This window comes from Saccopteryx bilineata, chromosome 10, assembly GCF_036850765.1.
Source record: "Saccopteryx bilineata isolate mSacBil1 chromosome 10, mSacBil1_pri_phased_curated, whole genome shotgun sequence".
In the NCBI taxonomy this organism is placed as follows: Eukaryota; Metazoa; Chordata; class Mammalia; order Chiroptera; family Emballonuridae; genus Saccopteryx; species Saccopteryx bilineata.
This window is the reverse complement of record NC_089499.1, coordinates 45,730,952-45,746,473: the sequence shown is the minus strand read 5'-3', so window position 1 is coordinate 45,746,473 and position 15,522 is coordinate 45,730,952. Positions and strand designations below refer to the sequence as shown.

Sequence of the window (15,522 nt, the reverse complement as noted above, 5' to 3'; positions counted from 1 at the left end):
TTCTCTATTACTGTGTAAAAAATTACCTTAAGACATAGCAACGTGAAACAAACATTCTCTCCCAATTTCTGTTGGTCAGGATTCTGAGCATGGCTACCTCGGTCCTCTGGAGCAGCTGCTCATGCTGTGGTCAGGGTGTTGGCCAGGGTTACAGTCATCTCCAGGCTTGACAGGCTTTCCTCTGGTAGTTTGGGGTAGGATTCAGTTCCCTGCGGTTTGTTGAATTGAGGGCCTCAGTTCCTCCTTGGCTATTTTGATCCAAGCCCTCCCTCAGTTCCTTGGCATATTGGGCTTTTCCTTAGGTCAGCTGACAACATGGCAGGTGGCTTCCATAGTCTATTTGTTAGAAGTGAGTCACAGCCCACACTCAAGAGAGGTAACAGAGGGCATGAGAACCAGGAGGCTGCCTACCACACCAGAGCACAGTAACAGCACATTAAAGCTGGAAAGCAAAGTTAGATGTGAGAAATTGGAGTTCTGTGTTGGGGAGATAGAGAACTATGGTATCTATAGTCAGAACTTTTTTAAAAATTTGGTTAAGCCTGACCTGTGGTGGCACAGTGGATAAAGCGTCCACTTGGCAATGCTGAGGTTGCCGGTTCAAAACCCTGGGCTTGCCTAGTCAAGGCACATATGGGAGTTGATACTTCCAGCTCCTCCCCTCATCTCTCTCTGTCTCTCCCTCTCCTCTCTAAAATGAATAAATAAAAAATTAAAAAAAAAAATTTTTGGTTAAAAACCAAGAGCCAGGAGCTTCCCAAATTTGGGAGCTGTGACAACCCTGTGAAGAGCCCTTGTGACTTCTTTTAGCCTCATAAAGGGCCTTGCACATTTAACAAACATACTTCTCAGTTAAAATTTTTATCACCCCCGGCCCTAGCCGGTTGGCTCAGTGGTAGAGCGTCGGCCTGGCGTGCGGAAGTCCCGGGTTCGATTCCCGGCCAGGGGACATAGGAGAGGCGCCCATCTGCTTCTCCACCCTTCCCCCTCTCCTTCTTCTCTGTCTCTCTCTTCCTCTCCCGTAGCTGAGGCTCCATTGGCGCAAAAGATGGCCCGGGCGCTGGGGATGGCTCCATGGCCTCTGCCTCAGGCGCTAGAGTGGCTCTGGTCGCAACAGAACGACGCCCCAGATGGGCAGAGCATCGCCTCCTGGTGGGCATGCCGGGTGGATCCCAGTTGGGCACATGCGGGAGGCTGTCTGACTGCCTCCCTGTTTCCAGCTTCAGAAAAATACAAAAATTTTAAAAACTAAGAAAAAAAAAATTTTTTTTTTGATCACCCCCAGATGTTACTGATTTGGGAACATGTTATAGATCCCATTCATTCAATGCATTCAAGAAACTTAAGTTTAAGTCATAGGGACATGGAAAATGAGTCACATATGGTACCTGCCTGCATGAGGTCAGCTTTTACTAGAAAGTTGAAGGAATGGATGGGTATGGCATGGTGGCACTGGAGTCTCAAGGTAGATTTTCTTTTGGCCACGTTACTCTTACAGCAGAGACTCTCAAGCTGACTTTGCCCAAGTCCACTGGGTTGGACAAAAGATTCCATTATTCCAAAAACAACTTGGTGATGAAAAAGTGCCCACTACATAAGCAGTGGAGAGTAGGAAGAGATTATGCTTTAGAATCAGGGTTTGAATAATTCTTTTTTTACTTAAAAATATTCTTTACTTTTTAAATAACTTTTTTAAGTTGATATATAATATTATATTAGCCTCAAGTGTCTAACAGTGATTAGACTTTCTTTTTTTTTTTCATTTTTCCAAAGCTGGAAACAGGGAGGCAGTCAGACAGACTCCCACATGCGCCCGACCGGGAGCCACCTGGCATGCCCACCAGGGGGCAATGCTCTGCCCATCTGGGGCGTTGCTCTGTTGCATCCAGAGCCATTCTAGCGCCTGAGGCAGAGGCCACAGAGCCATCCTCAGCGCCCGGGCCATCTTTGCTCCAATGGAACCTGGCTGCGGGAGGGGAAGAGAGAGACAGAGAGGAAGGAGAGGGAGAGGGGTGGAGAAGCAGATGGGCGCTTCTCCTGTGTGCCCTAGCCGAAAATCGAACCCGGGACTCCTGCATGCCAGGCCGACGCTCTACCGCTGAGCCAACCGGCCAGGGCTGATTAGACATTTTTATAATTTAGAGTGATCACCCTGATAAGCCTAGTACCCCTCTGACACCACACACAGTACGATATTCTTGGCTATATTTACATGCCCATGACTCTTTATAACTGGCAATTTATACATCTTAACCCTTTCACCTTTTTTACCCAACTCCACTGTCAACCAACAAAATGCTCTCTGTAAATTTGTTTTGTTTTTTAGACTTAAGTGAATTTCACATAAGTGAAATTATATGGTACTTGTCTTTTTCTTATGTCACTTAGCATAATACCTTCTAGGTTCATCCATGTTGTCGCAAATGGCAAGATTTCATTCTTTTGATGGCTGAATAATATTCCGTTGTATACATTCACCATCTTTTATTGATTTGTGTATCAGTGGAAACTAGTCTTTTGATTGGAGCATTTAAACCATTTACATGTAAAGCAATTATTGATAGGTATGCAAGCTGGGTGCAGGGAGAGTCAGCAAATAAACCCCAATGGCTTTTGCCCACAGTTCTGTCTGGGAGAAAGCTGCTCCTCCAGTCCTCGCTCTGAAGCCAGACAATGCAGTTCCTCCCTGGATGTCTCTGCTGCTTTTCAAGCTGCTACTCCAATGTTGGAGCTCAGTGCAAGCGAGGCTGAGAGTAAATCCGTGCACTGGCCCCTTAAGGGGAACACCCGGGACTCAAGCAAGCAGCCATCCCTTTCACTTAGCCACAGTCCTGCAGGTTTTCACAGCCAGAAGTTAGGGGGATTTCTCTCCCTGTCACTGAGACCCTGGGTTGAGAAGCATCAAGTGGGACTGGGACCCCTCACTTCTGGAGGGGGGCACCACTGCAGCTGGGGTATCCCCTTCCATCCCCGTTTAACTGCCACACTGAGTGTGGGGCCTCTGCATCTCCAACCTTTTTACCAGTATCAGTGTGGCTTCAGAATATCCTTAATTATATAGGATTTCTGTTTAGCTAGTCTTCAGGCTCTTCTGCAGGGCGGGGGGTGTGTGTGTGAGTGTGTGTCTGTAATTTAGTTGTAATTTTGATACAGTACTGGGGGAGGGTGAGCACAGCATTCACCTACTCGGCCATCCTGATGAAAAGTTCTTCCTTGCAATTGGTGAAAAAGCTTACATCCTTTGTTCTTTAGCTTTATTTTGAAATTTGCTGATTACAGATCTCACTTGTTTTATTTCATATGTTTCTCTGTCACTTGCATTTTCTATAAACTGGGAGCTATGGGAAGTTTTTAAAAGTATACATGTTCAGACCCCACCCTAAAAATGTATTCGGTAGGACTGGTTTGGGTGCTGGGAATCTCTAATTTTCCTAAGATCTTAGGTGAGTCTGAGTCTGTTTGCCTCATGTTTGGGACTTGCCAATACATCTGACTCCACCAGTAACCAAAGTCAACTTCAGTCAGTCAGTAGCAGAGAGAGACAGTAATCTCCAGTGGTGGGCAGTGCAGGACGGTCACTGCAAGAAGAGATATTCGTTGTCTCCTGTAGGTTAACAGACCCACATTGGGAACTTTCTGGGAGCCCCAGTGCATGTGCCTTCTTCCTCTAACCCAGGTTAGGGAAACTTCTTAAGTGATCAGGACCTTCCCTGCCCTTGAAGGGTATGTGTCAGGACAAGCAACACTCTTCCTACTGTGGCCCCTGAGGACAAGTTTGCTGTCCACAAGGTGGATGATTGTCCCAAGAATAACAAACGGCTGACAATGCTCCTGTCTGTTCTGGGCTGCTGAGGGAGGCGGGCCTGGCACACAGGCCCAAAGCCTGTGCTCTTTCCTGTCTGCTGATATTCCCCCTCCCCCACTCCCCAGGACCAGCTGTCCCCTTAACTGCTGGGACGGTCCACTGGTAACAGCCAGTCCCTCACTGCGTGGCACACAGCAGTCAGAGTGAGCTATCATCGTCTACTCTCATCACTTCATACCCTGTTCTAAGCCCACCCATGACTTCCCATCCCATTTAAGAATTGATCCACAGCAACTCCTCACCATGGTTGACAAGGCCCACTTGAGTCTGACCCATACCTACTTCTCCTATCACATCATTTTCATTCTTCTTTTTTCAAGATTTTATTTATTCATTTAAAAAAATTTTTTTTAATTTTAATTTATTTAATTTATTCATTTTTTTTTTTTTTTTTTTTAGAGAGGAGAGGGAGAGACAGAGAGAGAGAAGGGGGGGGGAACTGGAAGCATCAACTCCCATATGTGCCTTGACCAGGCAAGCCCAGGGTTTCAAACCGGCGACCTCAGCATTTCCAAGTCGATGCTTTATCCACTGCACCACCACAGGTCAGGCTTATTCATTTTAGAGATGAGAGACAGAAATAGAGAGAAGAAGGGACGAGCAGGAAGCATTAACTCCCATAATGTGCCTTGACCGGGCAAGCCCAGGGTTTCAAACCGGCGACCTCAGCGTTCCAAGTCGACGCTTTATCGACTGTGCCACCACAGGTCAGGCCACTTTTCTCTTTCCTCCCTGGCCACACTGGTCTTTCTGCTGGACCTAAAACAGTCCAGCCCCATTCCTACCTCAGGGACTTTGCATTGGCCCTATGGTTCTCCAAGAATACTCTTCCTCTAGCTCCTCACGTGACCCATCACTCCTGTCTCCACTGAAAATTCATCTCCTCAAAGAAGCCTTCCCTGACCACCTTGTGTAACCCAGCACCCCTTCATCACTGTATCCTCTTATCCTATTTATATTATATCAATTATCATTATTTAAAATTATGTTATTGACTTGTTGGTCCCTTCCTTTCATTTGTAGATGCTCTCAGGAGAGGGGCTTCTCAGTCATCAGAATATCCCAAGCAACAAGCACAGGTGCTCAATAAACATTGTACAGGAAATCGGTAGATTGAGAGATTCATAAATGAAACAGCATTTGCTCAGTCCTGCCTACACACACACACACACACCACACACACCACACACACACGCATACCACCACCACCACCACCGCTGGTTTTAGCCTGAGTCCTGCCCCAATTTGCACAGGTGTCAATGCAGGAGCCACATAGAAACTGCACCCAAAAGTCCTTTTTGGAGGCAGAATGTCATATAGAACCAGGTACCCCACATGGAATATACTTTATGGGAACCAGGAGGTTTGGGGCCTCACATTGGATAACTGGATTTCAAGTCAAACACTGGATTTTATAGAATATTATTGGTCAGTAAGGGACCACTGAGAACAGATAGAATGAGAATAAAAACAATAGGCCCTGGCCGGTTAGCTCAGTGGTAGAGCGTCAGCCTGGCGTGCAGGAGTCCCGGGTTCGATTCCCAGCCAGGGCACACAGGAGAAGCGCCCATCTGCTTCTCCACCCCTCCCCCTCTCCTTCCTCTCTGTCTCTCTCTTCCCCTCCCGCAGCCAAGGCTCCATTGGAGCAAAGTTTGCCGGGTCGCTGAGGATGGCTCTGTGGCCTCTGCCTCAGGCGCTAGAATGGCTCTGATTGCGACAGAGCGATGGCCCCAGATGGGCAGAGCATCGCTCCCTGGTGGGCATGCCGGGTGGATCCCAGTCGGGCGCATGCGGGAGTCTGACTGCCTTCCCGTTTCCAACTTCAGAAAAATACAAAAAAAAAAAATAATAATAGGTGAGCCCTGGGGGGATGGGAGTGCTGCTGGACACCTTCCAGGGAGCAGGACTTCCTCGTCTCCCTATTCTGCTCCTGAGACCAGATGCTCCTCGGGCCACCACGGACTGCTTCTTTCATTGTCAAGAAGCGCAGTTCCTCCTAGTTTGTGTGGGTGGCCACTGGCATGACTCAGAGCAGGAGCCATCTGGTAGACGGGGTCCCGCCAAGGCCACTCTGCCTCTTCTCTTTGCTCCTGGATCCTACTCGGCTCACACAGGGCAGAGTTGTCTTTCTTTCTGCCCAAGAAGGGAGTCTAGGGGCTTGAGCAGAGGAACATCAGATTTTCCACAGCCACCTTCAGCCCTGGGATGTTCAGAGCAGCCTCTCACTTGAAATCTCACTTTCTGAGGCTCCTTGCCCTTGGCTGTTTAGTAAGGAGGTGGCTGGTGGCTAAGGAATCGCAGGCAAAATGGCTGAGGTTGTAATCGCCAGTGGTGGGCAGTGGTGGTCCCTGAAGGAAGAGGCTTTAGCTGTTGTAGCCTGTTAAATGTTTGTCCTCTCTGCAGAGTGCCTCAGCTAGCAAGCTTCTGTGGGGGTCAGCTTCTTATCATCATGCTCTGAATGCCCAATTTTGGGACTGGAGCAACCGAGGTCTTTGTCCAACTCTTCCATAGGTCAGTGTTTCTTGAGCGCTTGTCCAGGGACTGGCTTCTCTTCCTCCACCTTAACTGGGGTGGTCAAAGCGCATCCCCACCGACCCAGTAGCCACCAACCAGGCAGTATGTCTCCCAGGCCAGCACACCTGGGTTTCTCCAAACATTTGGAAGACAATATGGTAGTGACCAAGTGTAGAAGGCAAGGTGGGAGCAGTGGTAGGATTCAAATAATTCAGTTCTCTGTCCTAATGACAGTTTTAAGTATAAAAAGAAATGATATACCGAGAGGTAGTTTATTCATTTTATGCAGTTAATACTTAAATAAGAACAATAAAAGAGGTACACAAAACTAGATTATGTTATAAGAAAGAGTTTTAAAATATTAATGAAAAAATATTAAGCCCTGACCAGGCGGTGGCACAGTGGATAGAGCGTCAGACTGGGATGCGGAGAACCCAAGTTCAGGACCCCGAGGTCACCAGCTTGAGCGCAGGCTCATCTGATTTGAGCAAGGCTCACCAGCTTGGACCCAAGGTCTCTGGCTTGAGCAAGAGGTTACTCGGTCTGCTGAGGGCCCACAGTCAAGGCACTTATGAGAAAGCAACCAATGAACAACTGGGGTGTCGCAGCAAAAAGCTGATGATTGATGCTTCTCATCTCTCTCTGTTCCTGTTTGTCTGTCCCTATCTATCCCTCTTTCTCTGACTCTCTCTGTCTCTGTTAAAAAAAAAAAATTAAATAATGCTCATAATGTCTCGGAGGAATTTGAGGTATAACACAAAGCTGAAACAAATGACAACTTGTCACCCCCTGGTTGTTTGGCACTTTTTCTCTTTACGTTATATGTCTGTTTACTGAAGTAACAAACGCAAGGGAATTAAAATGTAGTATTTCATGGAAAGTATAATGAGTTTTGGGGTTTTTTTTATTATTTTTATTTATTCATTTTTTAGAGAAGAGAGAGAGTGAGAGAAGTGGGGGAGGAGCAGGAAGCATCAACTCCCATATGTGCCTTGACCAGGCAAGCCCAGGGTTTTGAACCGGCGTCCTCAGCATTCCAGGTCGATGCTTTATCCACTGCGCCACCACAGGTCAGGCGAAAAGTATAATGAGTTTTATGAAATGAATAAATGAATATTACAAGCATAGTTAGTTCTGTTAAATTTTTTTCACCTATGGATGGAATGAACATTACGGACACTTAGAATATGCTATTGTGCAAATGAATGTTAAAAAAGAGTAAGGAATGTAAATTTGTGATTTCCACATTGGGCAGCTACCCAGGTGCCCACCTTAGAGAGAACCCTGACTACAAGTGCCATTTTAACAACCAGTTTACCAAACTCAACAAAGAATTAGGTACTGGTTTGTCGAACCAGTATGAACCGGCTGAATCCCACCACTGAGTGGGAGTCACTGATGCTGGAAAGAAATCAGAATCAATCAGTCACTTGTGCTATACACTATCCTGCTAGGATGTCTCCTCTCTTATGTCTTCCCCAGGTTCTTTCTGAAGCCTCCTAATCTGCTTGGTGTCCAGGAGACAGCCTTCACCCGTCACTTCCGTGAGTCCCCTAGAGAAGGGGTGTTGGCTAAAAAGCAATTCTGTTGGGCCCAAGGCAGCAGCAGGAGACCAGTAAATCTTCTCCATTCCCAGAGAAAACAGCCTCAAAATGACTGCAGTCAGGATTTCCTGCACCTCTCCCACAACTGAGAAAAGATTTCTTTTTTTTTTTTTTTTTTAAAGACTTTTTTTTTAATTTATTCATTTTAGAGAGGAGAGAGAGAGGGAGAGAGAGAGACAGGCAGACAGAGAGAGAGAGAAGAGAAAGAGACAGGGGGGAGGAGCTGGAAGCATCAACTCCCATATGTGCCTTGACCAGGCAAGCCAGGGTTTCGAACCGGCGGCCTCAGCATTTCCAGGTCGACGCTTTATCCACTGCGCCACCACAGGTCAGGCCTACAGTGTTCTTTTTTTTTTTTTTTTAATTTTTATTTATTTATTCATTTTACAGAGGAGAGGGAGAGACAGACAGAGAGAGAGAGAGGAGAGACAGAGAGAGAGAGAAGGGGGGAGGAGCTGGAAGCATCAACTCCCATATGTGCCTTGACCAGGCAAGCAGGGTTTCGAACCGGCGACCTCAGTATTTCCAGGTCGATGCTTTATCCACTGCGCCACCACAGGTCAGGCGAGAAAAGATTTCTTATAGCCTGTCACTTCTGAGGCTTTAACAAAATGCCTTCCAAGTTTTGGGGAAAAGTAATATAAATCAGTTTCAAAACCCCTCCTACCTTGACAACTCCTCTTGGGCCTGGTTCACACTGCTTTTTTCACCCACACTGAACTCTAGTCCTGGCACTTTTATCTAGGTCAGAAAAAGACCAAATACTAACCTGACCTGGGGGATGGTGCAGTGGATCAAGTGTTGACCTGGAACACTGAGGTCACTGATTCAAAAGCCTCGGCTTGCCCAGTCAAGGCACATATGGGAAGCAACTACTATGAGTTGATGCTTTCCACTTTTCCTCTCTCTCTCTCTCAAATGAAATAATAATCATAATAAATTTAAAATTTTTTAAAAGACCAAATACTGAGGCTAAGTGACCAGGAGGTTCTGAGCCAAGTTCTGGGTACCAAGTCTAGGCTGACATCATGCAGTGTTCTGGGCGACCACGTCCTCAGCCCTGCAGTCTCAGGATCACTTCGACACTCCCCTCGGCTCTCTGTTCTCCCGGGGTTGAGCCCACTGGTTCCCTCAGTACTCAGCAGCTCCGTGTAGGATGTACCCAAGGGGCCCCATGTGCATGTCTACATGACAGCACAGTGAAGGTGACTGGGTTTGAAAGGGAGGTTCGTGAGCAGTGCTCAACAATTTTTCCTCAGACTAAAAATTTATCATTTTCCAACCAAAATGCACTTGACTTTTGCTAAAAGGCCAACCAGTAAAGTGTCTGAATGGAAATATGTTGTGTCCCAAGGGGGAACGTTACACTGATAAGGATGAGGACCTTTCTGAACACCTGCCCAAGAATGTCGTTGCTCTTGTCCTCAGTGGTGAATAGGAACACCGTGGTCTCTGAGGGGGCCCCTGGCTGCTGGTATTATGTATAGATAGCTAGGGTAGTTCTCAGGTGTGATGGACAAATCATCTCAGGATGATGTGGCAGTCAGATGAGGTTGTTTTTACACCAATGCCTCCTGTACAGATGCCCGGCTAAGGCCTACCTGCTGTGTTGCACTCCCAGGGGACAGAGGACAAGCTACAGTGAATGTATAAGATCTGGTCAATCATCTCTCTCTCAGGCAACCAGATTGGTATTGGGTAGAGAACTTGTAGGGAAGATTCTCCAGGAATACTACATTTCCATAGTTACCCTGCCATGGAAACTGTGAGGTCATTACTACCCAGTCAGTTCATATGGAATCTGTGATTTGCTCTTAAGGTTTTTTGGAGAGCAGGTTGAAGGCAGAGAGGCACCCTGCCTGTGCTCTTATACCTGTCCCTCCCTACCTTTGCCTTAGTTATGTACCTACTCCCTGTGGACTGGCATAGCCCTAGGGACCACATGAAGGTAAGAGAAACTCCATTCTGAGATTAGCGTGAAAAGCAAGATGAATTTAAGATAGCTAGGTTTAGCCTGGCCAGGTGGGGGTGCAGTGAATGGAGCATTGACCTGGGACACTAAGGATCCAGGTTCCAAACCTCGAGGTCACTTGCTTGAGTGCAGGTTCATCCAGCGTGAGCACAGGGTCACTGGCTTGAGCCCAAGGTTACTGGGTTGAGCAAGAGGTCTCTAGCTCAGCTAGAGCCCCCAAGTCAAGTCACATATGAGAAAGCAATCTAACAACTAAAGTGCCACAACAACAAGTTGGTACTTCTCATCTCTCTCCCTTACTGTCTGTCTGTCCCTGCCTGTTCCCCTCCCCCCTCTCTCTCGCTAAAAAAAATTAAAAAATAAAAGATGGCTAGGTTTATGGCATTGACCCTAATTAATTCTCCAACAATTGGAGAGGCACAGATCTGTGTGGACTGGGAAATCCAGGAAAGTGGTGGGTGTGAAGGACAAGTGAGATTTGGACCTATGAAGAGGAGAGGGAAGACATTTCAGTTGGGAAGAATAAAAGCAAAGACAAGCTCTTCTTGACCTTGTCTTGCCTCAAATGTCAATTCATAGAACCCTCACATTTTTAGAACTGAGGACTCAAAAAACAAAGAGGTTCAATGGCCTGCACAAGGTTACAACAGGTAGTGAAGAGATGTTCTTCATGTTGGGGCTCTGGATTTATAGCTGAGAGAAATGTAAGGATGAGCTCATCATAATTCAAAGTGACACTGGGAGAATTAGTGTCCTCCAAGTAAAGGTACTCCGAGGCCAAGTGAGGGTCCTGAATGGCTCACAGAGTGGGAATAATGGGCTCATTTTAATGCAAAATTGAAAACAAATTCATGACAAAATGACATAATGCAAAATGACAATCCAATCAACACACTCCTCTCCCCCTCCAAAAGGAAAATAATGACAATGCACCACCAGGGAAAGATAAGATGTGGGCACAGCAACAGCCCAGGTGAAAAGCCTGTGAAGAGGTGTTTCTTTTTTCTTTTCTTTTTTTATTATTATTTTTTTATTCATTTTTAGAGAGGAGAGAGAGAGAGACAGAGAGAGAAGGGGGGGGGAGGAGCAGGAAGCATCAACTCCCATATGTGCCTTGACCAGGCAAGCCCAGGGTTTTGAACCAGCGACCTCAGCATTTCCAGGTCGACCCTTTATCCACTGCGCCACCACAGGTCAGGCCATGAAGAGGTGTTTCTAAAAGACGATTTGGGCCTGACCAGGCGGTGGCGCAGTGGATAGAGTGTTGGACTGGGTGCAGAGGACCCAGGTTCAAGACCCCAAGGTCGCCAGCTTGAGTGCAGGCTCATCTGGTTTGAGCAAAAGCTCACCAGCTTGGACCCAAGGTCACTGGCTTGAGCAAGGGCTTACTAGGTCTGCTGAGGGCCCGCAGTCAAGGCACATATGAGAAAGCAATCAATGAACAACTAAGGTCTCGCAACGAAAAACTGATGATTGATGCTTCTCATCTATCTCCGTTCTTGTCTGTCTGTCCTTGTCTGTCCCTCTCTCTCTGTCCCTGTTTAAAAAAAAAAAAAAAAAAAAGACGATTTGGTGCTACTCAGAAGAAGAAAAAGACAACTCTGCCCTTAGCAGGCTCAGGCCCATAGAAAGAAATCATATTTGGGGTACCCTTTGATACAATGTGGCCAAGAACTTCCTAGCAATGAGAGAGAAATTTATTTCGGAGGAAGATCCCTGTTGCTGACCTTTAATAAGCAAAGATGGGACATTTGTTTGCTGGGGCGGTTGCAGAGGGGATGTGCCCAGGAGGTAGATTGCCTAGGCTACCATTTGAGAATTTGGGTAAGCCCACTTGAAACCATAGCACCTTCTTTCACTCCTAAATTGTTTGGATTAGCATGGTGCATGTCAGGACAAAACTAGGACTAACTAGAGAAGGCTAGCTTTGGGGAGTGGCAGAGGTAAAGTGTGAAGGGGAGGGCTCTGGGAGAGCTTTGTCCTGGCAGATGGGCCAGCATGAGACCCCTCGGATCCTCCAAGGCTCCGGAGAGTTTGCTTGTCTAGGAGCATCCCCCTGATCCCATAAGGGTACCGGTATCCTCTCAGGACGTGGTTGAGCCTCTGGGGAAGGTTGAATAGCATAGACAAATGATTTAGCAACTTAAAAGGGCTTAAAACTCACCTGCGGATTTCACAAAACAATTTACAAATACCTATAAGTAAATTTTCAAGTCAAACCTCAGAAGTGGGGTGGGGGTCAGGCATTTAAAAATTTTTTTGAGAGAGAGAGAGAAAAAGAGGGGGAAGAAGTGGGAAGCTCTAACTCATAGTATTTGCTTCCCATATGTGCCTTGACTGGGCAAACCCAGGGTTTTAAACCGGTGACCTCAGCATTCCAAATCAGTGCTTTATCCACTGCACCACCAAAGATCAGGTAGGCATTTGTACTTTTCTCTTTTTTTCTTTTTTTTTTAGGTGAGAGGAGGGGAGAAAGTGAGCCAGACTACCACATGTGCCCAGACTGGGATTCACCCAGCCACTCCATCTAGGGCAATGCTCGAATACCAAGCTATTTTTAGCACCTGAGGCTGACATGGTCGAGCCAAACAAGCTATCCCTGAGCCACACCTGAACCAATTGAGCCACTGGCTGCAGGAGGGGAAGAGGGTGACTAGGGGAAAAGGGAGGGGTAAGAAGCAGATAGTCACTTCTCCTGTGTGCCCTGACTGGGAATCAAACCTGTGATATCCACATGCCAGGCCAACACTCTATCCACGGAGCCACTGGCCAGGGCCACATTTGCACTTTTTTTTTTTTTTTTTTTTTTTTTATTTATTGATTTTTTTTTAATTGATTTTTAGAGAGAGGGGAGAGAGAGAAGGGGGAGGAGCAGGAAGCATCAACTCCCATATGTGCCTTGACCAGGCAAGCCCAGGGTTTCGAACCGGCAACCTCAGTGTTCCAGGTCGACGCTTTATCCCACTGCGCCACCACAGGTCAGGCACATTTGCACTTTTTAATTTAATTTAATCATTTTAGAGAGGAGAGGGAGAGACAGAGAGAAGGGGGGAGGAGCTGGAAGCATCAATTCCCATATGTGCCTTGACCAGGCAAGCCCAGGGTTTTGAACCGGCGACCTCAGCATTTCCAGCTCAACGCTTTATCCACTGCACTACCACAGGTCAGGCTACATTTGCACTTTTAACAAGCTTTTTAGGCAGTTCTAACACAGTGGTCCATGGATAGTGACCAAATTATTGTCCAAACTGAGTGGCTTTTGAGAGTCAAAATGGACAATATTCAAAACTCTGCCACGTATAGATGTGAACAAAGACTTTTTTTTTTTTTAATTTATTTTATTTTACTTATTCATTTTAGAGAGGAGAGAGAGAGGAGAGAGAGACAGGGGGGAGGAGCTGGAAGCATCAACTCCCATATGTGCCTTGACCAGGCAAGCCCAGGGTTTCAAACCGGCGACCTCAGCATTTCCAGGTTGACACTTTATCCACTGCGCCACCACAGGTCAGGCCAACAAGGACTATTGAAGGAAAACAGAAGTATACATTATTCTATGCATGAATGACATTTGACAAAAGCTAGCATCCTGTTGAAGAATACAACCCTGGGTACAGACAAACCAGATTCTGACCTACTCTCTGTGTGATTCTGAGCAAGTTCTTTTATCTCCCTAAGCCTCATTTTTTTTTTTTTTGTATTTTTCTGAAGCTGGAAATGGGGAGAGACAGTCAGACAGACTCCCGCATGCGCCTAAGCCTCATTTCTTCACATAAAAAAAAGTTTCACTGTACATTTAGTACAATATTTTCTTTTGGCAAAGGTTGTCCTGGGCCTGGGTTGCCATTTCTGTTTTCTACAACCTGATCATTTCCAGTTGCAAGTATTGTTAAGTTGTTTTGTGGAGTATATTTGATTCTCAACTATTCATTACTTCAGGCAAAGTTTATATATATAACGTCGCAGAGCCTGGAACCTAGGAGATAGTGAGAGGATGCTATATACTTATTTTGCCAGTTTGGTAAAGCACTGTAATACTCTCTCCTCTTCTGCCATCACCAAGAGATGAGGGAAAAGGCAGAGATTGGAAATGAACACCAAGCAATTCTTCTGTGTCAGTCTGTCTTTTATTCTTTTGCGTCAGTCTGTCTTTTATTATTCTGCGTCAGTCTGTCTTTTATTCTTCTGCCAGCACTTCTCAGAGTGATTTCATCAAGAGCGCACAAGCTTTCTACGGGCACTATTGGTGAAGAAAATTTGTCTGTACTGCTAGTCACAGCCCCTTTCCCTTCTCAAGAGGGCTTAAAGGATGTTTGGAGGCAGGAAATAATATCTAAATATTTACAAACTGTAAGGCCAGGGGCACCGCCATGGCCATACACATGCAGGTTCTCATTGGATTGGGCAGACAGTAAAGGAACAGATGAGCCAAAAATGGTGGGCCATTCCGTTTATTAAAGTCTCCTAACAGCGCACAAGCAAACAGGCAGAGCTACCAAGCCTCTTAGCATCCTGGACTCACAGGCTCCCACCAGCCTCAGCACTCCCCAGCCAGACATCTGGGCTGAAATCTCAGGGCTCCCAAACCTATCATCTCTCTCTCTCTCTCTCTCTCTCTCTCTCTCTCTCTCTCTCTGCATTCTCCAGCAAAACAGGCTGGGAGAAAAAAAACCTGTTCCAACAAACAATAGTAAATAATCACCCCTCCCCACAGCTGCAGGCGGCCTGCAATTTGCAATCTGCTACCCTTAGGGCAAGCACCTCAGGCTTCCATAGACTATACACACAGTGCACTGCCCCAATACTAGCAGAAAACTTTAATAAAAAAAACACCCAGCCTGACCAGGCGGTGGCGCAGTGGATAGAGCGTCAGATTGGGATGCGGAAGACCCAGGTTCGAAATCCCGAGGTCGCCAGCTTGAGCACGGGCTCATCTGGCTTGAGCAAAAAGCCCACCAGCTTGAACCCAAGGTCACTGGCAAGGGGTTACTCGGTCTGCTGAAGGCCCATGGTCAAGGCACATATGAGAAAGCAATCAATGAACAACTAAGGTCTCGCAACGAAAAATTGATGATTGATGCTTCTCATCTCTCTCTGTTCCTGTCTGTCTGTCCCTATCTATCTATCCCTCTCTCTGACTCTCAATCTCTGTCCCTGGGGAAAAAAAACAAAACACCCAACACAAACTAAAACATCAATTAAAAAAGACTTCGTCCTTGGTGTGGTAGTTTAGAATGTGAGTTTTCTTAATCCAATAGTTTAGAATGTGAGTTTGCTGGAAATCAAAACCACAATGTGGTAACACCTCAGCTCTTATAATGTTAGATACACCTGACCTGTGGTGGTGCAGTGGGTAAAGCATTGACCTGGAATGCTGATGTCGCTGGTTCAAAACCCTGGGCTTGCCTGGTCAAGGCACATATGACAAGCCATCAATGAACAACTAAAGTGAAGCAACTAGCCTGACCAGGCGGTGGCACAGTGGATAGAGCGTCGGACTGGGATGCAGAAGGACCCAGGTTCAAGACCCCGAGGTTGCCAGCTTGAGCACGGGCTCATCTGCTTTGAGC

The 15,522-nt window shown here is 46.5% G+C and overlaps 1 protein-coding gene across 1 annotated transcript in view; it reads left to right on the top strand.

Annotated features, from left to right (window-relative positions):
* The window catches only part of XPC (XPC complex subunit, DNA damage recognition and repair factor), a 286,669-nt gene that overhangs the window by 104,271 nt on the left and 166,876 nt on the right, over positions 1 to 15,522 (top strand). The gene's annotated exons all lie outside the window — the stretch shown is intronic.